Genomic DNA, 27,617 nt, shown 5'->3' on the forward strand with positions numbered 1-27,617 from the left:
CAAGCAGATGTCTGTCTTCTGATGATCTAAAGGAGACCTATCTTACACCCCGAACATCAAAAAACAACAGATCTCATCATTGCTGGCAAAAGAAATATGTGCTTGCAATGGTAAAGAGTAAATTAAGCAAAAAATTGTCTAGAGCTGTTGTGAAAAATTGTCTACCTGATTCGAGTTGATCTATATTCTAGAAATGCCAAAAGCAGATGTCTGTCTTCTAATGATCTAAAGAAGACCTATCTTACAGCCCGAGCATTGACAAACAACACGGCTCATCATTGCTGGCAAAACAAATGTGCGTTTGCGAGTAGATGGCCAGTATGGGGGTTGAACCCATGGCCTTGGCGTTATTAGCACCACGCTCTAACCAGCTGAGCTAACCGGCCACGTTTGATTATATTTATGTTGCTTTTGAAAAAATGAACAGTTCCTAAATGCATAAAAAAGGGTTATCCATCAAGAGTACCACAAAAGATCTACTCCCCCAGTTCACTGAGAAGGGTGCTTTTCGTGACCACATGGCCTAATGGATAAGGCGTCTGACTTCAGATCAGAATATTAAGGGTTCAAGTCCATTCGTGGTTAGCAGTCTTATTGAACTCAACAGATGTTGATTCTCTTTGTATGAAATCACTGTCCCAGTATATTCAATTATTCTTAGTATCATTGACTATCAGGGTGTTGCCATTATTATGAATCATTTGTTGGACAAGATTTTTGTAGAGGTTTGGTTTCAAAACCGTTTCTCAACCTCAAATCAGACACCTCTCCCTAATGTTAGGATCACAACATCAGATTTAAGCAAATAAATTGCCTACAGCTGTTGTGAAACATTTTCTGCCTGATTCCAGCTGATCTATAATCCAGAAATGCCACAAGCAGATGTCTGTCTTCTGATGATCTAAAGCAGACCTATCTTACAGCCTGAGCACCGACAAACAACACGGCTCATCATTGCTGGCAAAACAAATGCTCACTTGCAACAGTAGATGGCCAGTATGGGGGTTAAACCCATGGCCTTGGCGTTATTAGCACCACGCTCTAACCAGCTGAGCTAACCGGCCACATTTTGATTATATATATGTTGCTTTTGAAACAATAAACAGTTCCTAAATGCATAAAAAAGGCTTATCCATCAAGAGTACCACGAAAGATCTAGTCCCCCAGTTCACTGAGAAGGGTGCCTTTGGTGACCACGTGGCCAAATGGATAAGGCGTCAAATGCCACAAGCAGATGTCTGTCTTCTGATGATCTAAAGCAGACCTATCTTACAGCCTGAGCACCGACAAACAACACGGCTCATCATTGCTGGCAAAACAAATGTGCATTTGCAACAGTAGATGGCCAGTATGGGGGTTGAACCCATGGCCTTGGCGTTATTAGCACCACACTCTAACCAGCTGAGCTAACCGGCCACATATGATCATACATATGTTGCTTTTAAAACAATAAAAAGTGCCTAAATGCATAAAAAAGGCTTATCCATCAAGAGTACCACAAAAGATCTACTCCCCCAGTTCACTGAGAAGGGTGCTTTTCGTGACCACATGGCCTAATGGATAAGGCGTCTGACTTCAGATCAGAATATTAAGGGTTCAAGTCCATTCGTGGTTAGCAGTCTTATTGAACTCAACAGATGTTGATTCTCTTTGTATGAAATCACTGTCCCAGTATATTCAATTATTCTTAGTATCATTGACTATCAGGGATTTGCCATTATTATGAATCATTTGTTGGACAAGATTTTTGTAGAGGTTTGGTTTCAAAACCGTTTCTCAACCTCAAATCAGACACCTCTCCCTAATGTTAGGATCACAACATCAGATTTAAGCAAATAAATTGCCTACAGCTGTTGTGAAACATTTTCTGCCTGATTCCAGCTGATCTATATTCCAGAAATGCCACAAGCAGATGTCTGTCTTCTGATGATCTAAAGCAGACCTATCTTACAGCCTGAGCACCGACAAACACCACGGCTCATCATTGCTGGCAAAACAAATGCGCATTTGCAACAGTAGATGGCCAGTATGGGGGTTGAACCCATGGCCTTGGCGTTATTAGAACCACGCTCTAACCAGCTGAGCTAACAGGACACGTATTGATCATATATATGTTGCTTTTGAAACAATAAACAGTGCCTAAATGCATAAAAAAGGCTTATCCATCAAGAGTACCACGAAAGATCTAGTCCCCCAGTTCACTGAGAAGGGTGCCTTTCGTGACCACGTGGCCTAATGGATAAGGCGTCAGACTTCGGATCAGAAGATTAAGGGTTCAAGTCCCTTCGTGGTTAGCAGTCTCATTGAACTCAACAGATGTTGTTTCTCTTTGTATGAAATCACTGTCCCAGTATGTTTAATTATTCTTAGTATCATTGACTATCAGGGTGTTGCCATTATTATGAATCATTTGTTGAACAAGATTTTTGTAGAGGTTTGGTTTCAAAACCGTTTCTCAACCTCAAATCAGACACCTCTCCCTAATGTTAGGATCACAACATCAGATTTAAGCAAATAAATTGCCTACAGCTGTTGTGAAACATTTCTGCCTGATTCCAGCTGATCTATATTCCAGAAATGCCACAAGCAGATGTCTGTCTTCTGATGATCTAAAGCAGACCTATCTTACAGCCTGAGCATCAAGAAACAACAGATCTCATCATTGCTGGCAAAAGAAATATGTGCTTGCAATAGTAAAGAGTAAATTAAGCAAAAAATTGTCTAGAGCTGTTGTGAAAAATTTTCTACCTGATTCGAGTTGATCTATATTCTAGAAATGCCAAAAGCAGATGTCTGTCTTCTAATGATCTAAAGAAGACCTATCTTACAGCCCGAGCATCGACAAACAACACGGCTCATCATTGCTGGCAAAACAAATGTGCGTTTGCGAGTAGATGGCCAGTATGGGGGTTGAACCCATGGCCTTGGCGTTATTAGCACCACGCTCTAACCAGCTGAGCTAACCGGCCACGTTTGATTATATTTATGTTGCTTTTGAAACAATGAACAGTTCCTAAATGCATAAAAAAGGGTTATCCATCAAGAGTACCACGAAAGATCTAGTCCCCCAGTTCACTGAGAAGGGTGCCTTTCGTGACCACGTGGCCTAATGGATAAGGCGTCTGACTTCGGATCAGAAGATTAAGGGTTCAAGTCCCTTCGTGGTTAGCAGTCTCATTGAACTCAACAGATGTTGTTTCTCTTTGTATGAAATCACTGTCCCAGTATGTTTAATTATTCTTAGTATCATTGACTATCAGGGTGTTGCCATTATTATGAATCATTTGTTGAACAAGATTTTTGTAGAGGTTTGGTTTCAAAACCGTTTCTCAACCTCAAATCAGACACCTCTCCCTAATGTTAGGATCACAACATCAGATTTAAGCAAATAAATTGCCTACAGCTGTTGTGAAACATTTTCTGCCTGATTCCAGCTGATCTATATTCCATAAATGCCACAAGCAGATGTCTGTCTTCTGATGATCTAAAGCAGACCTATCTTACAGCCTGAGCACCGACAAACAACACGGCTCATCATTGCTGGCAAAACAAATGTGCATTAGCAACAGTAGATGGCCAGTATGGGGGTTGAACCCATGGCCTTATTAGCACCACAGTCTAACCAGCTGAGCTAACCGGCCAAATTTTGATCATATATATGTTGCTTTTGAAACAATAAACAGTTCCTAAATGCATAAAAAAGGCTTATCCATCAAGAGTACCACGAAAGATCTAGTCCCCCAGTTCACTGAGAAGGGTGCCTTTGGTGACCACGTGGCCAAATGGATAAGGCGTCAAATGCCACAAGCAGATGTCTGTCTTCTGATGATCTAAAGCAGACCTATCTTACAGCCTGAGCACCGACAAACAACACGGCTCATCATTGCTGGCAAAAGAAATGTGCATTTGCAACAGTAGATGGCCAGTATGGGGGTTGAACCCATGGCCTTGGCGTTATTAGCACCACACTCTAACCAGCTGAGCTAACCGGCCACATTTGATCATACATATGTTGCTTTTAAAACAATAAAAAGTGCCTAAATGCATAAAAAAGGCTTATCCATCAAGAGTACCACGAAAGATCTAGTCCCCCAGTTCACTGAGAAGGGTGCCTTTGGTGACCACGTGGCCAAATGGATAAGGCGTCTGACTTCGGATCAGAAGATTAAGGGTTCAAGTCCCTTCGTGGTTAGCAGTCTCGTTGAACTCAACAGATGTTGTTTCTCTTTGTATGAAATCACTGTCCCAGTATGTTTAATTATTCTTAGTATCATTGACTATCAGGGTGTTGCCATTATTATGAATCATTTGTTGAACAAGATTTTTGTAGAGGTTTGGTTTCAAAACCGTTTCTCAACCTCAAATCAGACACCTCTCCCTAATGTTAGGATCACAACATCAGATTTAAGCAAATAAATTGCCTACAGCTGTTGTGAAACATTTCTGCCTGATTCCAGCTGATCTATATTCCAGAAATGCCACAAGCAGATGTCTGTCTTCTGATGATCTAAAGCAGACCTATCTTACACCCCGAACATCAAGAAACAACAGATCTCATCATTGCTGGCAAAAGAAATATGTGCTTGCAATAGTAAAGAGTAAATTAAGCAAAAAATTGTCTAGAGCTGTTGTGAAAAATTTTCTACCTGATTCGAGTTGATCTATATTCTAGAAATGCCAAAAGCAGAGGTCTGTCTTCTAATGATCTAAAGAAGACCTATCTTACAGCCCGAGCATCGACAAACAACACGGCTCATCATTGCTGGCAAAACAAATGTGCGTTTGCGAGTAGATGGCCAGTATGGGGGTTGAACCCATGGCCTTGGCGTTATTAGCACCACGCTCTAACCAGCTGAGCTAACCCGCCACGTTTGATTATATTTATGTTGCTTTTGAAACAATGTACAGTTCCTAAATGCATAAAAAAGGGTTATCCATCAAGAGTACCACAAAAGATCTACTCCCCCAGTTCACTGAGAAGGGTGCTTTTTGTGACCACATGGCCTAATGGATAAGGCGTCTGAGTTCAGATCAGAAGATTAACGGTTCAAGTCCCTTCGTGGTTAGCAGTCTCATTGAACTCAACAGATGTTGTTTCTCTTTGTAAGAAATCACTGTCCCAGTATGTTCAATTATTCTTAGTATCATTGACTATCAGGGTTTTGCCATTATTATGAATCATTTGTTGGACAAGATTTTTGTAGAGGTTTGGTTTCAAAACCGTTTCTCAACCTCAAATCAGACACCTCTCCATAATGTTAAGATCACAACATCAGATTTAAGCAAATAAATTGCCTACAGCTGTTGTGAAACATTTTCTGCCTGATTCCAGCTGATCTATATTCCAGAAATGCCACAAGCAGATGTCTGTCTTCTGATGATCTAAAGGAGACCTATCTTACACCCCGAACATCAAAAAACAACAGATCTCATCTCTGCTGGCAAAAGAAATATGTGCTTGCAATGGTAAAGAGTAAATTAAGCAAAAAATTGTCTAGAGCTGTTGTGAAAAATTGTCTACCTGATTCGAGTTGATCTATATTCTAGAAATGCCACAAGCAGATGTCTGTCTTCTGATGATCTAAAGAAGACCTATCTTACAGCCCGAGCATCGACAAACAACACGGCTCATCATTGCTGGCAAAACAAATGTGCGTTTGCAACAGTAGTTGGCCAGTATGGGGGTTGAACCCATGGCCTTGGCGTTATTAGCACCACGCTCTAACCAGCTGAGCTAACAGGCCACGTATTGATCATATATATGTTGCTTTTGAAACAATAAACAGTGCCTAAATGCGTATAAAAGGCTTATCCATCAAGAGTACCACAAAAGATCTACTCCCCCAGTTCACTGAGAAGGCTGCTTTTCATGATCACGTGGCCTAACGGATAAGGCGTCTGACTTCGGATCAGAAGATTAAGGGTTCAAGTCCCTTCGTGGTTAGTAGTCTTATTGAACTCAACAGATGTTGTTTCACTTTGTATGAAATCACTGTCCCAGTATGTTCAATTATTCTTAGTATCATTGACTATCAGGGTTTTGCCATTATTATGAATCATTTGTTGGACAAGATTTTTGTAGAGGTTTGGTTTCAAAACCGTTTCTCAACCTCAAATCAGACGCCTCTCCATAATGTTAGGATCACAACATCAGATTTAAGAAAATAAATTGCCTACAGCTGTTGTGAAACATTTTCTGCCTGATTCCAGCTGATCTATATTCCAGAAATGCCACAAGCAGATGTCTGTCTTCTGATGATCTAAAGGAGACCTATCTTACACCCCGAACATCAAAAAACAACAGATCTCATCATTGCTGGCAAAAGAAATATGTGCTTGCAATGGTAAAGAGTAAATTAAGCAAAAAATTGTCTAGAGCTGTTGTGAAAAATTGTCTTCCTGATTCGAGTTGATCTATATTCTAGAAATGCCACAAGCAGATGTCTGTCTTCTGATGATCTAAAGAAGACCTATCTTACAGCCCGAGCATCGACAAACAGCACGGCTCATCATTGCTGGCAAAACAAATGTGCGTTTGCAACAGTAGATGGCCAGTATGGGGGTTGAACCCATGGCCTTGGCGTTATTAGCACCACGCTCTAACCAGCTGAGCTAACAGGCCACGTATTGATCATATATATGTTGCTTTTGAAACAATAAACAGTGCCTAAATGCATAAAAAAGGCTTATCCATCAAGAGTACCACGAAAGATCTAGTCCCCCAGTTCACTGAGAAGGGTGCCTTTCGTGACCACGTGGCCTAATGGATAAGGCGTCTGATTTCGGATCAGAAGATTAAGGGTTCAAGTCTCTTCGTGGTTAGCAGTCTCATTGAACTCAACAGATGTTGTTTCTCTTTGTATGAAATCACTGTCCCAGTATGTTTAATTATTCTTAGTATCATTGACTATCAGGGTGTTGCCATTATTATGAATCATTTGTTGAACAAGATTTTTGTAGAGGTTTGGTTTCAAAACCGTTTCTCAACCTCAAATCAGACACCTCTCCCTAATGTTAGGATCACAACATCAGATTTAAGCAAATAAATTGCCTACAGCTGTTGTGAAACATTTTCTGCCTGATTCCAGCTGATCTATAATCCAGAAATGCCAAAAGCAGATGTCTGTCTTCTGATGATCTAAAGCAGACCTATCTTACAGCCTGAGCACCGACAAACAACACGGCTCATCATTGCTGGCAAAACAAATGCTCACTTGCAACAGTAGATGGCCAGTATGGGGGTTGAACCCATGGCCTTGGCGTTATTAGCACCACGCTCTAACCAGCTGAGCTAACCGGCCACATTTTGATTATATATATGTTGCTTTTGAAACAATAAACAGTTCCTAAATGCATAAAAAAGGCTTATCCATCAAGAGTACCACGAAAGATCTAGTCCCCCAGTTCACTGAGAAGGGTGCCTTTTGTGACCACGTGGCCTAATGGATAAGGCGTCTGACTTCGGATCAGAAGATTAAGGGTTCAAGTCCCTTCGTGGTTAGAAGTCTCATTGAACTCAACAGATGTTGTTTCTCTTTGTATGAAATCACTGTCCCAGTATGTTTAATTATTCTTAGTATCATTGACTATCAGGGTGTTGCCATTATTATGAATCATTTGTTGGACAAGATTTTTGTAGAGGTTTGGTTTCAAAACCGTTTCTCAACCTCAAATCAGACACCTCTCCCTAATGTTAGGATCACAACATCAGATTTAAGCAAATAAATTGCCTACAGCTGTTGTGAAACATTTTCTGCCTGATTCCAGCTGATCTATATTCCATAAATGCCACAAGCAGATGTCTGTCTTCTGATGATCTAAAGCAGACCTATCTTACAGCCTGAGCACCGACAAACAACACGGCTCATCATTGCTGGCAAAACAAATGTGCATTAGCAACAGTAGATGGCCAGTATGGGGGTTGAACCCATGGCCTTATTAGCACCACAGTCTAACCAGCTGAGCTAACCGGCCAAATTTTGATCATACATATGTTGCTTTTAAAACAATAAAAAGTGCCTAAATGCATAAAAAAGGCTTATCCATCAAGAGTACCACGAAAGATCTAGTCCCCCAGTTCACTGAGAAAGGTGCCTTTTGTGACCACGTGGCCTAATGGATAAGGCGTCTGACTTCGGATCAGAAGATTAAGGGTTCAAGTCCCTTCGTGGTTAGAAGTCTCATTGAACTCAACAGATGTTGTTTCTCTTTGTATGAAATCACTGTCCCAGTATGTTTAATTATTCTTAGTATCATTGACTATCAGGGTGTTGCCATTATTATGAATCATTTGTTGGACACGATTTTTGTAGAGGTTTGGTTTCAAAACCGTTTCTCAACCTCAAATCAGACACCTCTCCCTAATGTTAGGATCACAACATCAGATTTAAGCAAATAAATTGCCTACAGCTGTTGTGAAACATTTTCTGCCTGATTCCAGCTGATCTATATTCCATAAATGCCACAAGCAGATGTCTGTCTTCTGATGATCTAAAGCAGACCTATCTTACAGCCTGAGCACCGACAAACAACACGGCTCATCATTGCTGGCAAAACAAATGTGCATTAGCAACAGTAGATGGCCAGTATGGGGGTTGAACCCATGGCCTTATTAGCACCACAGTCTAACCAGCTGAGCTAACCGGCCAAATTTTGATCATACATATGTTGCTTTTAAAACAATAAAAAGTGCCTAAATGCATAAAAAAGGCTTATCCATCAAGAGTACCACGAAAGATCTAGTCCCCCAGTTCACTGAGAAGGGTGCTTTTTGTGACCACGTGGCCAAATGGATAAGGCATCTGACTTCGGATTAGAAGAATAAGGGTTCAAGTCCCTTCGCAGTTAGCAGTCTTATTGAACTCAACAGATGTTGTTTCTCTTTGTATGAAATCACTGTCCCAGTATGTTCAATTATTCTTAGTATCATTGACTATCAGGGTGTTGCCATTATTATGAATCATTTGTTGGACAAGATTTTTGTAGAGGTTTGGTTTCAAAACCGTTTCTCAACCTCAAATCAGACACCTCTCCCTAATGTTAGGATCACAACATCAGATTTAAGCAAATAAATTACCTACAGCTATTGTGAAACATTTTCTGCCTGATTCCAGCTGATCTATGTTCCAGAAATGCCACAAGCAGATGTCTGTCTTCTGATGATCTAAAGCAGACCTATCTTACAGCCTGAGCACCGACAAACAACACGGCTCATCATTGCTGGCAAAACAAATGTGCATTAGCAACAGTAGATGGCCAGTATGGGGGTTGAACCCATGGCCTTATTAGCACCACGCTCTAAACAGCTGAGCTAACCGGCCACATTTTGATCATACATATGTTGCTTTTAAAACAATAAAAAGTGCCTAAATGCATAAAAAAGGCTTATCCATCAAGAGTACCACGAAAGATCTAGTCCCCCAGTTCACTGAGAAGGGTGCTTTTTGTGACCACGTGGCCAAATGGTTAAGGCATCTGACTTCGGATTAGAAGAATAAGGGTTCAAGTCCCTTCGCAGTTAGCAGTCTTATTGAACTCAACAGATGTTGTTTCTCTTTGTATGAAATCACTGTCCCAGTATGTTCAATTATTCTTAGTATCATTGACTATCAGGGTGTTGCCATTATTATGAATCATTTGTTGGACAAGATTTTTGTAGAGGTTTGGTTTCAAAACCGTTTCTCAACCTTAAATCAGACACCTCTCCCTAATGTTAGGATCACAACATCAGATTTAAGCAAATAAATTACCTACAGCTATTGTGAAACATTTTCTGCCTGACTCCAGCTGATCTATGTTCCAGAAATGCCACAAGCAGATGTCTGTCTTCTGATGATCTAAAGCAGACCTATCTCACACCCCGAGCATTGACAAACAACACAGCTCATCATTGCTGGCAAAACAAATATGCATTTGTAATAGTCGAAGGCTAGTATGGGGGTTGAACCCATGGCCTTGGTTTTATTAGCACCATGCTCTAACCAGCTGAGCTAACCAGCCAGATTTAGATCATATATATGTTGCTTTTGAAACAATGAACAGTTCCTAAATGCATAAAAAAGGCTTATCCATCAAGAGTACCACGAAAGATCTAGTCCCCCAGTTCACTGAGAATGGTGCCTTTTGTGACCACGTGGCCTAATGGATAAGGCGTCTGACTTCGGATCAGAAGATTAAGGGTTCAAGTCCCTTCGTGGTTAGCAGTCTCATTGAACTCAACAGATGTTGTTTCTCTTTGTATGAAATCACTGTCCCAGTATGTTTAATTATTGTTAGTATCATTGACTATCAGGGTGTTGCCATTATTATGAATCATTTGTTGGACAAGATTTTTGTAGAGGTTTGGTTTCAAAACCGTTTCTCAACCTCAAATCAGACACCTCTCCCTAAGGTTAGGATCACAACATCAGATTTAAGCAAATAAATTGCCTACAGCTGTTGTGAAACATTTTCTGCCTGATTCCAGCTGATCTATATTCCAGAAATGCCACAAGCAGATGTCTGTCTTCTGATGATCTAAAGAAGACCTATCTTACAGCCCGAGCATCGACAAACAACACGGCTCATCATTGCTGGCAAAACAAATGCGCATTTGCAACAGTAGATGGCCAGTATGGGGGTTGAACCCATGGACTTGGCGTTATTAGCACCACAGTGTAACCAGCTGAGCTAACCGGCCACATTTGATCATACATATGTTGCTTTTAAAACAATAAAAAGTGCCTAAATGCATAAAAAAGGGTTATCCATCAAGAGTACCACAAAAGATCTACTCCCCCAGTTCACTGAGAAGGGTGCTTTTCGTGACCACATGGCCTAATGGATAAGGCGTCTGACTTCAGATCAGAATATTAAGGGTTCAAGTCCATTCGTGGTTAGCAGTCTTATTGAACTCAACAGATGTTGATTCTCTTTGTATGAAATCACTGTCCCAGTATATTCAATTATTCTTAGTATCATTGACTATCAGGGATTTGCCATTATTATGAATCATTTGTTGGACAAGATTTTTGTAGAGGTTTGGTTTCAAAACCGTTTCTCAACCTCAAATCAGACACCTCTCCCTAATGTTAGGATCACAACATCAGATTTAAGCAAATAAATTGCCTACAGCTGTTGTGAAACATTTTCTGCCTGATTCCAGCTGATCTATATTCCAGAAATGCCACAAGCAGATGTCTGTCTTCTGATGATCTAAAGCAGACCTATCTTACAGCCTGAGCACCGACAAACACCACGGCTCATCATTGCTGGCAAAACAAATGCGCATTTGCAACAGTAGATGGCCAGTATGGGGGTTGAACCCATAGCCTTGGCGTTATTAGCACCACACTCTAACCAGCTGAGCTAACCGGCCACATTTTATCATACATATGTTGCTTTTAAAACAATAAAAAGTGCCTAAATGCATAAAAAAGGCTTATCCATCAAGAGTACCACGAAAGATCTAGTCCCCCAGTTCACTGAGAAGGGTGCCTTTGGTGACCACGTGGCCAAATGGATAAGGCGTCTGACTTCGGATCAGAAGATTAAGGGTTCAAGTCCCTTCGTGGTTAGCAGTCTCATTGAACTCAACAGATGTTGTTTCTCTTTGTATGAAATCACTGTCCCAGTATGTTCAATTATTCTTAGTATCATTGACTATCAGGGTTTTGCCATTATTATGAATCATTTGTTGGACAAGATTTTTGTAGAGGTTTGGTTTCAAAACCGTTTCTCAACCTCAAATCAGACACCTCTCCATAATGTTAGGATCACAACATCAGATTTAAGAAAATAAATTGCCTACAGCTGTTGTGAAACATTTTCTGCCTGATTCCAGCTGATCTATATTCCAGAAATGCCACAAGCAGATGTCTGTCTTCTGATGATCTAAAGGAGACCTATCTTACACCCCGAACATCAAAAAACAACAGATCTCATCATTGCTGGCAAAAGAAATATGTGCTTGCAATGGTAAAGAGTAAATTAAGCAAAAAATTGTCTAGAGCTGTTGTGAAAAATTGTCTACCTGATTCGAGTTGATCTATATTCTAGAAATGCCAAAAGCAGATGTCTGTCTTCTAATGATCTAAAGAAGACCTATCTTACAGCCCGAGCATTGACAAACAACACGGCTCATCATTGCTGGCAAAACAAATGTGCGTTTGCGAGTAGATGGCCAGTATGGGGGTTGAACCCATGGCCTTGGCGTTATTAGCACCACGCTCTAACCAGCTGAGCTAACCGGCCACGTTTGATTATATTTATGTTGCTTTTGAAACAATGAACAGTTCCTAAATGCATAAAAAAGGGTTATCCATCAAGAGTACCACAAAAGATCTACTCCCCCAGTTCACTGAGAAGGGTGCTTTTCGTGACCACATGGCCTAATGGATAAGGCGTCTGACTTCAGATCAGAATATTAAGGGTTCAAGTCCATTCGTGGTTAGCAGTCTTATTGAACTCAACAGATGTTGATTCTCTTTGTATGAAATCACTGTCCCAGTATATTCAATTATTCTTAGTATCATTGACTATCAGGGTGTTGCCATTATTATGAATCATTTGTTGGACAAGATTTTTGTAGAGGTTTGGTTTCAAAACCGTTTCTCAACCTCAAATCAGACACCTCTCCCTAATGTTAGGATCACAACATCAGATTTAAGCAAATAAATTGCCTACAGCTGTTGTGAAACATTTTCTGCCTGATTCCAGCTGATCTATAATCCAGAAATGCCACAAGCAGATGTCTGTCTTCTGATGATCTAAAGCAGACCTATCTTACAGCCTGAGCACCGACAAACAACACGGCTCATCATTGCTGGCAAAACAAATGCTCACTTGCAACAGTAGATGGCCAGTATGGGGGTTAAACCCATGGCCTTGGCGTTATTAGCACCACGCTCTAACCAGCTGAGCTAACCGGCCACATTTTGATTATATATATGTTGCTTTTGAAACAATAAACAGTTCCTAAATGCATAAAAAAGGCTTATCCATCAAGAGTACCACGAAAGATCTAGTCCCCCAGTTCACTGAGAAGGGTGCCTTTGGTGACCACGTGGCCAAATGGATAAGGCGTCAAATGCCACAAGCAGATGTCTGTCTTCTGATGATCTAAAGCAGACCTATCTTACAGCCTGAGCACCGACAAACAACACGGCTCATCATTGCTGGCAAAACAAATGTGCATTTGCAACAGTAGATGGCCAGTATGGGGGTTGAACCCATGGCCTTGGCGTTATTAGCACCACACTCTAACCAGCTGAGCTAACCGGCCACATTTGATCATACATATGTTGCTTTTAAAACAATAAAAAGTGCCTAAATGCATAAAAAAGGCTTATCCATCAAGAGTACCACAAAAGATCTACTCCCCCAGTTCACTGAGAAGGGTGCTTTTCGTGACCACATGGCCTAATGGATAAGGCGTCTGACTTCAGATCAGAATATTAAGGGTTCAAGTCCATTCGTGGTTAGCAGTCTTATTGAACTCAACAGATGTTGATTCTCTTTGTATGAAATCACTGTCCCAGTATATTCAATTATTCTTAGTATCATTGACTATCAGGGATTTGCCATTATTATGAATCATTTGTTGGACAAGATTTTTGTAGAGGTTTGGTTTCAAAACCGTTTCTCAACCTCAAATCAGACACCTCTCCCTAATGTTAGGATCACAACATCAGATTTAAGCAAATAAATTGCCTACAGCTGTTGTGAAACATTTTCTGCCTGATTCCAGCTGATCTATATTCCAGAAATGCCACAAGCAGATGTCTGTCTTCTGATGATCTAAAGCAGACCTATCTTACAGCCTGAGCACCGACAAACACCACGGCTCATCATTGCTGGCAAAACAAATGCGCATTTGCAACAGTAGATGGCCAGTATGGGGGTTGAACCCATGGCCTTGGCGTTATTAGAACCACGCTCTAACCAGCTGAGCTAACAGGACACGTATTGATCATATATATGTTGCTTTTGAAACAATAAACAGTGCCTAAATGCATAAAAAAGGCTTATCCATCAAGAGTACCACGAAAGATCTAGTCCCCCAGTTCACTGAGAAGGGTGCCTTTCGTGACCACGTGGCCTAATGGATAAGGCGTCAGACTTCGGATCAGAAGATTAAGGGTTCAAGTCCCTTCGTGGTTAGCAGTCTCATTGAACTCAACAGATGTTGTTTCTCTTTGTATGAAATCACTGTCCCAGTATGTTTAATTATTCTTAGTATCATTGACTATCAGGGTGTTGCCATTATTATGAATCATTTGTTGAACAAGATTTTTGTAGAGGTTTGGTTTCAAAACCGTTTCTCAACCTCAAATCAGACACCTCTCCCTAATGTTAGGATCACAACATCAGATTTAAGCAAATAAATTGCCTACAGCTGTTGTGAAACATTTCTGCCTGATTCCAGCTGATCTATATTCCAGAAATGCCACAAGCAGATGTCTGTCTTCTGATGATCTAAAGCAGACCTATCTTACACCCCGAACATCAAGAAACAACAGATCTCATCATTGCTGGCAAAAGAAATATGTGCTTGCAATAGTAAAGAGTAAATTAAGCAAAAAATTGTCTAGAGCTGTTGTGAAAAATTTTCTACCTGATTCGAGTTGATCTATATTCTAGAAATGCCAAAAGCAGATGTCTGTCTTCTAATGATCTAAAGAAGACCTATCTTACAGCCCGAGCATCGACAAACAACACGGCTCATCATTGCTGGCAAAACAAATGTGCGTTTGCGAGTAGATGGCCAGTATGGGGGTTGAACCCATGGCCTTGGCGTTATTAGCACCACGCTCTAACCAGCTGAGCTAACAGGACACGTATTGATCATATATATGTTGCTTTTGAAACAATAAACAGTGCCTAAATGCATAAAAAAGGCTTATCCATCAAGAGTACCACGAAAGATCTAGTCCCCCAGTTCACTGAGAAGGGTGCCTTTCGTGACCATGTGGCCTAATGGATAAGGCGTCTGACTTCGGATCAGAAGATTAAGGGTTCAAGTCCCTTCGTGGTTAGCAGTCTCATTGAACTCAACAGATGTTGTTTCTCTTTGTATGAAATCACTGTCCCAGTATGTTTAATTATTCTTAGTATCATTGACTATCAGGGTGTTGCCATTATTATGAATCATTTGTTGAACAAGATTTTTGGAGAGGTTTGGTTTCAAAACCGTTTCTCAACCTCAAATCAGACACCTCTCCCTAATGTTAGGATCACAACATCAGATTTAAGCAAATAAATTGCCTACAGCTGTTGTGAAACATTTCTGCCTGATTCCAGCTGATCTATATTCCAGAAATGCCACAAGCAGATGTCTGTCTTCTGATGATCTAAAGCAGACCTATCTTACACCCCGAACATCAAGAAACAACAGATCTCATCATTGCTGGCAAAAGAAATATGTGCTTGCAATAGTAAAGAGTAAATTAAGCAAAAAATTGTCTAGAGCTGTTGTGAAAAATTTTCTACCTGATTCGAGTTGATCTATATTCTAGAAATGCCAAAAGCAGATGTCTGTCTTCTAATGATCTAAAGAAGACCTATCTTACAGCCCGAGCATCGACAAACAACACGGCTCATCATTGCTGGCAAAACAAATGTGCGTTTGCTAGTAGATAGCCAGTATGGGGGTTGAACCCATGGCCTTGGCGTTATTAGCACCACGCTCTAACCAGCTGAGCTAACCGGCCACGTTTGATTATATTTATGTTGCTTTTGAAACAATGAACAGTTCCTAAATGCATAAAAAAGGGTTATCCATCAAGAGTACCACAAAAGATCTACTCCCCCAGTTCACTGAGAAGGGTGCTTTTCGTGACCACATGGCCTAATGGATAAGGCGTCTGACTTCAGATCAGAATATTAAGGGTTCAAGTCCATTCGTGGTTAGCAGTCTTATTGAACTCAACAGATGTTGATTCTCTTTGTATGAAATCACTGTCCCAGTATATTCAATTATTCTTAGTATCATTGACTATCAGGGTGTTGCCATTATTATGAATCATTTGTTGGACAAGATTTTTGTAGAGGTTTGGTTTCAAAACCGTTTCTCAACCTCAAATCAGACACCTCTCCCTAATGTTAGGATCACAACATCAGATTTAAGCAAATAAATTGCCTACAGCTGTTGTGAAACATTTTCTGCCTGATTCCAGCTGATCTATAATCCAGAAATGCCACAAGCAGATGTCTGTCTTCTGATGATCTAAAGCAGACCTATCTTACAGCCTGAGCACCGACAAACAACACGGCTCATCATTGCTGGCAAAACAAATGCTCACTTGCAACAGTAGATGGCCAGTATGGGGGTTAAACCCATGGCCTTGGCGTTATTAGCACCACGCTCTAACCAGCTGTGCTAACCGGCCACATTTTGATTATATATATGTTGCTTTTGAAACAATAAACAGTTCCTAAATGCATAAAAAAGGCTTATCCATCAAGAGTACCACGAAAGATCTAGTCCCCCAGTTCACTGAGAAGGGTGCCTTTGGTGACCACGTGGCCAAATGGATAAGGCGTCAAATGCCACAAGCAGATGTCTGTCTTCTGATGATCTAAAGCAGACCTATCTTACAGCCTGAGCACCGACAAACAACACGGCTCATCATTGCTGGCAAAACAAATGTGCATTTGCAACAGTAGATGGCCAGTATGGGGGTTGAACCCATGGCCTTGGCGTTATTAGCACCACACTCTAACCAGCTGAGCTAACCGGCCACATTTGATCATACATATGTTGCTTTTAAAACAATAAAAAGTGCCTAAATGCATAAAAAAGGCTTATCCATCAAGAGTACCACAAAAGATCTACTCCCCCAGTTCACTGAGAAGGGGGCTTTTCGTGACCACGTGGCCTAATGGATAAGGCGTCTGACTTCAGATCAGAATATTAAGGGTTCAAGTCCATTCGTGGTTAGCAGTCTTATTGAACTCAACAGATGTTGTTTCTCTTTGTATGAAAACACTGTCCCAGTATGTTCAATTATTCTTAGTATCATTGACTATCAGGGTGTTGCCATTATGATGAATCATTTGTTGGACAAGATTTTTGTAGAGGTTTGGTTTCAAAACCATTTCTCAACCTCAAATCAGACACCTCTCCCTAATGTTAGGATCACAACATCAGATTTAAGCAAAAAAATTGCCTAGAGCTGTTGTGAAACATTTTCTACCTGATTCCAGCTGATCTATATTCCATAAATGCCACAAGCAGATGTCTGTCTTCTGATGATCTAAAGCAGACCTATCTTACACCCCGAACATCAAGAAACAACAGATCTCATCATTGCTGGCAAAAGAAATATGTGCTTGCAATAGTAAAGAGTAAATTAAGCAAAAAATTGTCTAGAGCTGTTGTGAAAAATTTTCTACCTGATTCGAGTTGATCTATATTCTAGAAATGCCAAAAGCAGATGTCTGTCTTCTAATGATCTAAAGAAGACCTATCTTACAGCCCGAGCATCGACAAACAACACGGCTCATCATTGCTGGCAAAACAAATGTGCGTTTGCGAGTAGATGGCCAGTATGGGGGTTGAACCCATGGCCTTGGCGTTATTAGCACCACGCTCTAACCAGCTGAGCTAACCGGCCATGTTTTGATTATATTTATGTTGCTTTTGAAACAATAAACAGTTCCTAAATGCATAAAAAAGGCTTATCCATCAAGAGTACCACGAAAGATCTAGTCCCCCAGTTCACTGAGAAGGGTGCCTTTCGTGACCACGTGGCCTAATGGATAAGGCGTCTGACTTCGGATCAGAAGATTAAGGGTTCAAGTCCCTTCGTGGTTAGCAGTCTCATTGAACTCAACAGATGTTGTTTCTCTTTGTATGAAATCACTGTCCCAGTATGTTTAATTATTCTTAGTATCATTGACTATCAGGGTGTTGCCATTATTATGAATCATTTGTTGGACAAGATTTTTGTAGAGGTTTGGTTTCAAAACCGTTTCTCAACCTCAAATCAGACACCTCTCCCTAATGTTAGGATCACAACATCAGATTTAAGCAAATAAATTGCCTACAGCTGTTGTGAAACATTTTCTGCCTGATTCCAGCTGATCTATATTCCATAAATGCAACAAGCAGATGTCTGTCTTCTGATGATCTAAAGCAGACCTATCTTACAGCCTGAGCACCGACAAACAACACGGCTCATCATTGCTGGCAAAACAAATGTGCATTAGCAACAGTAGATGGCCAGTATGGGGGTTGAACCCATGGCCTTATTAGCACCACAGTCTAACCAGCTGAGCTAACCGGCCAAATTTTGATCATACATATGTTGCTTTTAAAACAATAAAAAGTGCCTAAATGCATAAAAAAGGCTTATCCATCAAGAGTACCACGAAAGATCTAGTCCCCCAGTTCACTGAGAAGGGTGCTTTTTGTGACCACGTGGCCAAATGGATAAGGCATCTGACTTCGGATTAGAAGAATAAGGGTTCAAGTCCCTTCGCAGTTAGCAGTCTTATTGAACTCAACAGATGTTGTTTCTCTTTGTATGAAATCACTGTCCCAGTATGTTCAATTATTCTTAGTATCATTGACTATCAGGGTGTTGCCATTATTATGAATCATTTGTTGGACAAGATTTTTGTAGAGGTTTGGTTTCAAAACCGTTTCTCAACCTCAAATCAGACACCCTCTCCCTAATGTTAGGATCACAACATCAGATTTAAGCAAATAAATTACCTACAGCTATTGTGAAACATTTTCTGCCTGATTCCAGCTGATCTATGTTCCAGAAATGCCACAAGCAGATGTCTGTCTTCTGATGATCTAAAGCAGACCTATCTTACAGCCTGAGCACCGACAAACAACACGGCTCATCATTGCTGGCAAAACAAATGTGCATTAGCAACAGTAGATGGCCAGTATGGGGGTTGAACCCATGGCCTTATTAGCACCACGCTCTAACCAGCTGAGCTAACCGGCCACATTTTGATCATACATATGTTGCTTTTAAAACAATAAAAAGTGCCTAAATGCATAAAAAAGGCTTATCCATCAAGAGTACCACGAAAGATCTAGTCCCCCAGTTCACTGAGAAGGGTGCTTTTTGTGACCACGTGGCCAAATGGTTAAGGCATCTGACTTCGGATTAGAAGAATAAGGGTTCAAGTCCCTTCGCAGTTAGCAGTCTTATTGAACTCAACAGATGTTGTTTCTCTTTGTATGAAATCACTGTCCCAGTATGTTCAATTATTCTTAGTATCATTGACTATCAAGGTGTTGCCATTATTATGAATCATTTGTTGGACAAGATTTTGGTAGAGGTTTGGTTTCAAAACCGTTTCTCAACCTCAAATCAGACACCTCTCCCTAATGTTAGGATCACAACATCAGATTTAAGCAAATAAATTACCTACAGCTATTGTGAAACATTTCTGCCTGATTCCAGCTGATCTGTATTCCAGAAATGCCACAAGCAGATGTCTGTCTTCTGATGATCTAAAGCAGACCTATCTTACACCCCGAACATCAAGAAACAACAGATCTCATCATTGCTGGCAAAAGAAATATGTGCTTGCAATAGTAAAGAGTAAATTAAGCAAAAAATTGTCTAGAGCTGTTGTGAAAAATTTTCTACCTGATTCGAGTTGATCTATATTCTAGAAATGCCAAAAGCAGATGTCTGTCTTCTAATGATCTAAAGAAGACCTATCTTACAGCCCGAGCATCGACAAACAACACGGCTCATCATTGCTGGCAAAACAAATGTGCGTTTGCGAGTAGATGGCCAGTATGGGGGTTGAACCCATGGCCTTGGCGTTATTAGCACCACGCTCTAACCAGCTGAGCTAACCGGCCACGTTTGATTATATTTATGTTGCTTTTGAAACAATGAACAGTTCCTAAATGCATAAAAAAGGCTTATCCATCAAGAGTACCACGAAAGATCTAGTCCCCCAGTTCACTGAGAAGGGTGCCTTTTGTGACCACGTGGCCTAATGGATAAGGCGTCTGACTTCGGATCAGAAGATTAAGGGTTCAAGTCCCTTCGTGGTTAGCAGTCTCATTGAACTCAACAGATGTTGTTTCTCTTTGTATCAAATCACTGTCCCAGTATGTTTAATTATTGTTAGTATCATTGACTATCAGGGTGTTGCCATTATTATGAATCATTTGTTGGACAAGATTTTTGTAGAGGTTTGGTTTCAAAACCGTTTCTCAACCTCAAATCAGACACCTCTCCCTAAGGTTAGGATCACAACATCAGATTTAAGCAAATAAATTGCCTACAGCTGTTGTGAAACATTTTCTGCCTGATTCCAGCTGATCTATATTCCAGAAATGCCACAAGCAGATGTCTGTCTTCTGATGATCTAAAGCAGACCTATCTTACAGCCTGAGCACCGACAAACACCACGGCTCATCATTGCTGGCAAAACAAATGTGCATTAGCAACAGTAGATGGCCAGTATGGGGGTTGAACCCATGGCCTTATTAGCACCACAGTCTAACCAGCTGAGCTAACCGGCCAAATTTTGATCATACATATGTTGCTTTTAAAACAATAAAAAGTGCCTAAATGCATAAAAAAGGCTTATCCATCAAGAGTACCACGAAAGATCTAGTCCCCCAGTTCACTGAGAAGGGTGCTTTTTTTGACCACTTGGCCAAATGGATAAGGCATCTGACTTCGGATTAGAAGAATAAGGGTTCAAGTCCCTTCGCAGTTAGCAGTCTTATTGAACTCAACAGATGTTGTTTCTCTTTGTATGAAATCACTGTCCCAGTATGTTCAATTATTCTTAGTATCATTGACTATCAGGGTGTTGCCATTATTATGAATCATTTGTTGGACAAGATTTTTGTAGAGGTTTGGTTTCAAAACCGTTTCTCAACCTCAAATCAGACACCTCTCCCTAATGTTAGGATCACAACATCAGATTTAAGCAAATAAATTACCTACAGCTATTGTGAAACATTTTCTGCCTGATTCCAGCTGATCTATGTTCCAGAAATGCCACAAGCAGATGTCTGTCTTCTGATGATCTAAAGCAGACCTATCTTACAGCCTGAGCACCGACAAACAACACGGCTCATCATTGCTGGCAAAACAAATGTGCATTAGCAACAGTAGATGGCCAGTATGGGGGTTGAACCCATGGCCTTATTAGCACCACGCTCTAACCAGCTGAGCTAACCGGCCACATTTTGATCATACATATGTTGCTTTTAAAACAATAAAAGTGCCTAAATGCATAAAAAAGGCTTATCCATCAAGAGTACCACGAAAGATCTAGTCCCCCAGTTCACTGAGAAGGGTGCTTTTTGTGACCACGTGGCCAAATGGATAAGGCATCTGACTTCGGATTAGAAGAATAAGGGTTCAAGTCCCTTCGCAGTTAGCAGTCTTATTGAACTCAACAGATGTTGTTTCTCTTTGTATGAAATCACTGTCCCAGTATGTTCAATTATTCTTATTATCATTGACTATCAGGGTGTTGCCATTATTATGAATCATTTGTTGGACAAGATTTTTGTAGAGGTTTGGTTTCAAAACCGTTTCTCAACCTCAAATCAGACACCTCTCCCTAATGTTAGGATCACAACATCAGATTTAAGCAAATAAATTACCTACAGCTATTGTGAAACCTTTTCTGCCTGATTCCAGCTGATCTATGTTCCAGAAATGCCACAAGCAGATGTCTGTCTTCTGATGATCTAAAGCAGACCTATCTTACACCCCGAGCATCGACAAACAACACAGCTCATCATTGCTGGCAAAACAAATATGCATTTGTAATAGTCGAAGGCTAGTATGGGGGTTGAACCCATGGCCTTGGTTTTATTAGCACCATGCTCTAACCAGCTGAGCTAACCGGCCAGATTTAGATCATATATGTGTTGCTTTTAAAACAATAAACAGTGCCTAAATGCATAAAAAGGCTTTTCCATCAAGAGTACCACGAAAGATTTAGTCCCCCAGTTCACTGAGAAGGGATTGTGACCACGTGGCCTAATGGATAAGGAGCCTGATTTCGTAACAGAAGTTTAAGGGTTCAGGTCTATTTGTGGTTAGCAGTCTTATTGAACTCAACTGATGTTGTTTCTCTTTTTATGAAATCACTCTCCCAGTAGGTTCAATTATTCTTAGTATCATTGACTATCAGGTTCTTGCAATTATTATGAATAAGTTGCGGAGGCAAAAACTCGGGCTTGGGAGGAGTTCGGGGAGGCCATGGAGGAGGACTATCGCTCGGCCTCAAAGAGATTCTGGCAAACCGTCCGGCGCCTCAGGAGGGGGAAGCAGTTCTTTACCAACTCTGTTTTCAGTGGAGGTGGGGAGCTGTTGACCTCAACTGGGGATGTTATCGGACGGTGGAAGGAGTACTTTGAGGATCTCCTCAACCCCTCCGACATGCCTTCTGCTGAGGAAGCAGAGGCAGGGGACTCAGAGGCGGACTCGCCCATCACCCAGGCTGAGGTCACCGAGGTAGTTAGTAAGCTCCTCGGTGGCAGAGCAGCGGGGGTGGATGAGATCCGTCCTGAGTACCTCAAGTCTCTGGATGTTGTGGGGCTGTCTTGGGTGACACGCCTCTGCAGCATCGCGTGGAGGAGGGGGACAGTTCCTCTGGACTGGACAACCGGGGTGGTTGTCCCTCTTTACAAAAGGGGGACAGGAGAGTGTGTTCCAACTATAGGGGGATCACACTTCTCAGCCTCCCTGGGAAAGTCTATGCCAGGGTACTGGAGAGGAGAATTCGGCCGATAGTCGAACCTCGGATACAGGAGGAACAATGTGGTTTTCGGCCTGGTCGTGGAACGCTGGACCAGCTTTATACCCTCAGCAGGGTGCTTGAGGGTTTGTGGGAGTTTGCCCAACCAGTCTACATGTGCTTTGTGGATCTGGAGAAGGCATTCGACCGCGTCCCTCGTGACATCCTGTGGGGGGTGCTCCGGGAGTATGGAGTCCAGGGCCCTTTGCTAAGGGCTGTTCGGTCTCTGTACAACCGGAGCAGGAGCTTGGTTCGCATTGCCAGCAATAAGTCAGACCTGTTCCCGGTGCATGTTGGACTTCGGCAGGGCTGCCCTTTGTCACCGGTTCTGTTCATTATTTTTATGGACAGAATTTCTAGGCGCAGCCAGGGGCCGGAGGGGGTCTGGTTTGGGGACCACAGGATTGCATCTCTGCTTTTTGCAGATGATGTTGTCCTGTTGGCTTCATCAGGCCAGGACCTCCAGCGTGCGCTGGTGCGGTTTGCAGCTGAGTGTGAAGCGGCTGGGATGAGAATCAGTTCCTCCAAATCTGAGGCCATGGTTCTCGACCGGAAAAAGGTGGTTTGCTCTCTCCAGGTTGGAGAAGAGTTCCTGCCTCAAGTGGAGGAGTTTAAGTATCTTGGGGTCTTGTTCACGAGTGAGGGAAGGAGGGAGCGTGAGTTTGACAGACGGATTGGTGCGGCGGCTGCAGTAATGCGGTCGGTGTATCGGTCCATCGTGGTGAAGAGGGAGCTGAGCCGAAAGGCAAAGCTCTCAATTTACCGGTCAATCTACGTTCCTACCCTCACCTATGGTCATGAGCTTTGGGTCATGACCGAAAGGGCAAGGTCACGGATACAAGCGGCTGAAATGAGCTTCCTCCGCAGGGTGGCTGGGCGCTCCCTTAGAGATAAGGTGAGGAGCTCTGTCACCCGGGAGGAGCTCGGAGTAGAGTCGCTGCTCCTCCACATCGAGAGGAGCCAGCTGAGGTGGCTCGGGCATCTAGTTCGGATGCCTCCTGGACGCCTCCCTGGGGAGGTGTTCCGGGCATGTCCCACCGGTAGGAGGCCCCGAGGAAGACCTAGGACTCGCTGGAGAGACTACGTCTCTCGGCTGGCCTGGGAACGTCTTGGGGTCCCACCGGAAGAGCTGGAGGAAGTGTCCGGGGAGAGGGAAGTCTGGAACTCTCTGCTTAGACTGCTGCCCCCGCGACCCGGCCCCGGATAAGCGGATGAAAATGGATGGATGGATTATGAATCATTTGTTGGACAAGCTTTTTGTAGAGGTTTAGTTTCAAATTCGTTTCTCAACATTAAATGAGACGCCTCTCCATAATTTCAGGATCACACATTATGGTTTTGCATCAGCGGACAAGTTATAATACACAAAATGCCACAAGCAAATCAAACCATATAAAAAAACCTAAGAAAGGAAATACACACCAAAATAAAGTGATTAGTTATGTCCTGCATCTTCCCTGTCAACAGGGTGACAGCCACTCGGTAGCGGCCACATGACAAATGAACAAACAAATGTACTGTAAGGATCTGTATGAACAAAACGCAAACGAACTGTAGTGCTTGCTGCTCGCTACAGAGCCCGAGATGTGAACGATGAACAAAACGATGAACAAATCGTGCAGCCCAAGCTGCCTTTCACCAGACGGCTGGGAAGTGAAAGTATTTATTTTGATAATTAGTGAGACTTTTAAAGAAAATGTTCTAAAAGTTCCCCAATATGTTTTCATTGTGCATTTATTGTGTTCCAAAATGTGACATTATTATTATTATTATTATTATCGGTGTACAAGTACAGTCCAGTATGTTCCTATATCATGGCTAACTAATAGGCCTGTGTGGGGCCTAATGATAATGGGTAATTTCAGTCATCAATTTAAATGATGAGAGAATCTCCATCTGCCTGCATGAACCAAGATAAAAAGTTAGCTGCAAATGACAATTGATTCGTTGTAATGGTTCATGTCAGTCTGTATATCCACATGAGATTAATAGAATATTTAAATATTAAATTTCTTTGGCGCATGTCTAACAATATGCTATGGATAATGATGAGTTGTCATCACTCCTTCAGCAGTAAGGTGGGAAATCCAAAAAACATTTTCATATAATACCTAAAATGTCTAAATGTGGATGCTTAGTGATTTGGATTATTAATAGAGACGGGGGGGAGATGAACCTCAGTTATGAACCTCAGTTATGAATGCGTTTAATACAGGGACTACTGTCCCTTTTTGATGCAGTTTAGAGGGAGGGTGAAACTGTTAGGAGGGAAAAAAGACCCTGCAGCTCTTACCCTAGAGTGAACCCTCCTCCATGTGACAAATTTCACAATGTGCTGAGAGAAATCTGCTGAGGCTTTATATTTTCTCAGGCTGTCAGGCTGTTGCTCAACACTAAGCAATTAATTTATTTTGGAAATAGTGGATGTAAGCAAGTCTGAGTCCCAGACATGCAGCTCTCTCACCCTAACTACCTGTACCTGCTCAACCTTAAAAAGACAACAAGGGTCAGGCCAGGAGACGTTAACAGCCATAACAGACACTTAGAGGTTGACAAGTCCAACAATATATTAGAATTAGGGTTAGAATTAGAATTAGAATTAGAGTTAGAATTAGAATTAGAGATACTAAAGAATACCTGGGTGAAACTCATTAAACAATAGTGGGATTTCAAATAAAAGGAAGTTTTAATAATGGTACTTTATTGCAGGTGCAACAGTGTTTCCTTGTTGTTGGCTTCTCTTGAGCAAATTCTATGTTCTACTCTGTAGACCCTGAAGAAATATAGATTTTATAGATATTGTTCGTTGAAGCACAATGAGCCTGTTTTTTTTGTACTGTGTACAATGTTTAAAAAAATCTTTTGACATTTCCCTTACACTGTGTGTGCGTATGTGTGTGTAAATTTTTATCAGGTTATGTGAACGCTGTCTGAGGCCTTTAGAGCAGAGCAGGCTCCTGTGTGCCATAAGTGAATGAACATAGACAGCTGAAATAGCCTATCAGATCTCGATTATGCTGAACATGACATGTAGATGACCATTGATTGGATAATCAGTCTTAAGTGCTTGAAAGCTGGCACTCTGCAAAGGTTTGTTCTTGTTTTCCAACCCACAATGGCTGAAGGAGGAGACATTTACAAAATGCTGGATTTAGATACTAGATGATTTAGAAATTGTGTTATCTGACTGGTCTGTAGTGGTGATTTATGCCCAAAGTTCAATCAAAGTTCAATTTAACACGCCACTGATGCACCATAGGCAAGTGCAACTCACGCAGAAAAAAAGAAGTATAATGTCCAGTCAACAAATTGCATTGTGATGATTTTTTTTCCATAACAAGTTTAAGGTGATAGGCCAAAGTGGTTCACAAACTCCCCCATGATGGACAAAAAAAGGCAATATGTTTTCAGTCAGTGCAGCTGGAAAACAAGGTTGATAGAGGCATGAATCCCACGTTTTTAGATTATAATAGAGTTTAGTTCTTCACTTACTCTACTGTACCAGACAAGGAGCAACCTGACCTCAAAATAAAATTATGAAAATAATTTTAAAAAATCATCAAATCAATTATAATACCAAGGACTAGTACCAAGGACAAAAGGAGGCCCCGGTCTGGCGCAGCCCCATCCTGAAGCGAGGCCCGGAGTTGGGGCTCACATGCGAGCACCTGGTGGCCGGGCCTATTCCCACAGGACCTGGTCGGGCACAGCTGAATGGATAAGCATGCGGGTAACAATTAATGCCTCATTAAATGTTTAATTGCTCTAGTAATGTTAGCCATAAAGAAAGTCACACATTCAGACCCAACAATTTCATCTGCAGTGTCAAATCAATCACCAAGAAGGTCATGACTGGAATCTTACAACTGGAAATGTGAAAGCTACCTAACAAAGGGGTAGAAAATAGCACTCCTGCTGCATATGGATGCCTGTTTAAAAAATTGAAAATGTCAGAACCATCTGAGCTGTTCTATCAGTCTACTCTTCCTTTCAGATGCTTCCAAAATAATTGGAAGCTGCTGAAAGGAGGAGTAGACTGATGCAGTACAGGGGAGAACAATTATAAACAGAGGCACACCAATCTTGACAAATGGATATTATGATTCCATTTGTGGAAATTGATTTGCATCTGTAAATGAATGGTTTTCATAAATTATTTCTACAGTTTTTCTCTCCAGAATGTCTATTATGGATTTCTTATCAAACAAGAAAAAAAGCTTTCAGCTTTCGTGCAATGCATTATGATTAGTAAACTAGAATAGGTTCTGTTCTAAATCATGCTGGGCTTATGTGAGTGTGCATGTGAGTAGTGTCTGTAAAAGTTACGGGTCATATCCACCACCTCTTAACAGGGTGAAGTTGCCATGGTAACCTGAATAAATGGTTGACAGGATGCTAAATATTCTTTAAACAGAAAAATTTGCTATAAACCTGCACACAGATGCTACTGTAGACTGGTGATTTTATTTGACTTGTTCATTTAACAAGCATAAATACTTTATATCTAGAAGGCAAACCATCAAAAAAGAAGATAAATTCTGAATTCACTTTGTTTGTCTGGAGGAACCACCCAGGTCTAAAGAGTAACTAATGAGTAGCATGTTTTAAGTCGATGGCATCTTCTTTTAAAAACAGGGCAATCAAATGATGGCTTTATGAGTGCCTTAGTGCTGCACAAATCAAGACAGAAACTCACAGCCCTTTGACTGGAGGCAGCTTCTGCATATTGAAATTTTACAAATGCATGACAGACTTCTGTTAAACTGAAGCGGGTGAAACTCAGGACAGGACGTAAAGGAGTAGGAGTGTAAATGCATGTCAGTATTTTAAAGTCCTTTCATCTTGCAAACTGCCACAACTATTTTGAAATACAGTATATATATATA

At 41.3% G+C, this 27,617-nt stretch overlaps 1 protein-coding gene and 26 non-coding genes across 27 annotated transcripts in view; 13 read left to right on the plus strand and 14 right to left on the minus strand.

The window, feature by feature from the left end:
• Positions 1-27,617, minus strand: part of LOC114858575 (acid-sensing ion channel 1A-like) — a 196,032-nt gene that overhangs the window by 140,014 nt on the left and 28,401 nt on the right. The window lies entirely within an intron of this gene.
• Positions 313-386, minus strand: trnai-aau (transfer RNA isoleucine (anticodon AAU)). Its single transcript has one exon. It is a non-coding gene; the product is annotated as a tRNA-Ile (tRNA).
• On the minus strand, positions 1,343-1,416 carry trnai-aau (transfer RNA isoleucine (anticodon AAU)). Its single transcript has one exon. It is a non-coding gene; the product is annotated as a tRNA-Ile (tRNA).
• On the plus strand, positions 2,222-2,294 carry trnar-ucg (transfer RNA arginine (anticodon UCG)). The gene has a single exon. It is a non-coding gene; the product is annotated as a tRNA-Arg (tRNA).
• On the minus strand, positions 2,896-2,969 carry trnai-aau (transfer RNA isoleucine (anticodon AAU)). Its single transcript has one exon. It is a non-coding gene; the product is annotated as a tRNA-Ile (tRNA).
• On the plus strand, positions 3,096-3,168 carry trnar-ucg (transfer RNA arginine (anticodon UCG)). Its single transcript has one exon. It is a non-coding gene; the product is annotated as a tRNA-Arg (tRNA).
• trnai-aau (transfer RNA isoleucine (anticodon AAU)) lies at positions 3,920-3,993 on the minus strand. Its single transcript has one exon. It is a non-coding gene; the product is annotated as a tRNA-Ile (tRNA).
• On the plus strand, positions 4,120-4,192 carry trnar-ucg (transfer RNA arginine (anticodon UCG)). Its single transcript has one exon. It is a non-coding gene; the product is annotated as a tRNA-Arg (tRNA).
• trnai-aau (transfer RNA isoleucine (anticodon AAU)) lies at positions 5,671-5,744 on the minus strand. The gene has a single exon. It is a non-coding gene; the product is annotated as a tRNA-Ile (tRNA).
• Positions 5,872-5,944, plus strand: trnar-ucg (transfer RNA arginine (anticodon UCG)). The gene has a single exon. It is a non-coding gene; the product is annotated as a tRNA-Arg (tRNA).
• trnai-aau (transfer RNA isoleucine (anticodon AAU)) lies at positions 6,549-6,622 on the minus strand. Its single transcript has one exon. It is a non-coding gene; the product is annotated as a tRNA-Ile (tRNA).
• On the plus strand, positions 6,750-6,822 carry trnar-ucg (transfer RNA arginine (anticodon UCG)). Its single transcript has one exon. It is a non-coding gene; the product is annotated as a tRNA-Arg (tRNA).
• Positions 7,228-7,301, minus strand: trnai-aau (transfer RNA isoleucine (anticodon AAU)). The gene has a single exon. It is a non-coding gene; the product is annotated as a tRNA-Ile (tRNA).
• On the plus strand, positions 7,429-7,501 carry trnar-ucg (transfer RNA arginine (anticodon UCG)). The gene has a single exon. It is a non-coding gene; the product is annotated as a tRNA-Arg (tRNA).
• trnar-ucg (transfer RNA arginine (anticodon UCG)) lies at positions 8,102-8,174 on the plus strand. Its single transcript has one exon. It is a non-coding gene; the product is annotated as a tRNA-Arg (tRNA).
• On the plus strand, positions 10,127-10,199 carry trnar-ucg (transfer RNA arginine (anticodon UCG)). Its single transcript has one exon. It is a non-coding gene; the product is annotated as a tRNA-Arg (tRNA).
• Positions 11,483-11,555, plus strand: trnar-ucg (transfer RNA arginine (anticodon UCG)). Its single transcript has one exon. It is a non-coding gene; the product is annotated as a tRNA-Arg (tRNA).
• trnai-aau (transfer RNA isoleucine (anticodon AAU)) lies at positions 12,158-12,231 on the minus strand. The gene has a single exon. It is a non-coding gene; the product is annotated as a tRNA-Ile (tRNA).
• On the minus strand, positions 13,188-13,261 carry trnai-aau (transfer RNA isoleucine (anticodon AAU)). The gene has a single exon. It is a non-coding gene; the product is annotated as a tRNA-Ile (tRNA).
• trnar-ucg (transfer RNA arginine (anticodon UCG)) lies at positions 14,067-14,139 on the plus strand. Its single transcript has one exon. It is a non-coding gene; the product is annotated as a tRNA-Arg (tRNA).
• trnar-ucg (transfer RNA arginine (anticodon UCG)) lies at positions 14,942-15,014 on the plus strand. The gene has a single exon. It is a non-coding gene; the product is annotated as a tRNA-Arg (tRNA).
• On the minus strand, positions 15,616-15,689 carry trnai-aau (transfer RNA isoleucine (anticodon AAU)). Its single transcript has one exon. It is a non-coding gene; the product is annotated as a tRNA-Ile (tRNA).
• On the minus strand, positions 16,646-16,719 carry trnai-aau (transfer RNA isoleucine (anticodon AAU)). The gene has a single exon. It is a non-coding gene; the product is annotated as a tRNA-Ile (tRNA).
• trnai-aau (transfer RNA isoleucine (anticodon AAU)) lies at positions 17,521-17,594 on the minus strand. Its single transcript has one exon. It is a non-coding gene; the product is annotated as a tRNA-Ile (tRNA).
• On the plus strand, positions 17,722-17,794 carry trnar-ucg (transfer RNA arginine (anticodon UCG)). The gene has a single exon. It is a non-coding gene; the product is annotated as a tRNA-Arg (tRNA).
• On the minus strand, positions 19,743-19,816 carry trnai-aau (transfer RNA isoleucine (anticodon AAU)). The gene has a single exon. It is a non-coding gene; the product is annotated as a tRNA-Ile (tRNA).
• Positions 19,943-20,015, plus strand: trnar-ucg (transfer RNA arginine (anticodon UCG)). Its single transcript has one exon. It is a non-coding gene; the product is annotated as a tRNA-Arg (tRNA).

The sequence above is a fragment of the Betta splendens genome, chromosome 7 (assembly GCF_900634795.4).
Source record: "Betta splendens chromosome 7, fBetSpl5.4, whole genome shotgun sequence".
NCBI classification, from domain to species: Eukaryota; Metazoa; Chordata; class Actinopteri; order Anabantiformes; family Osphronemidae; genus Betta; species Betta splendens.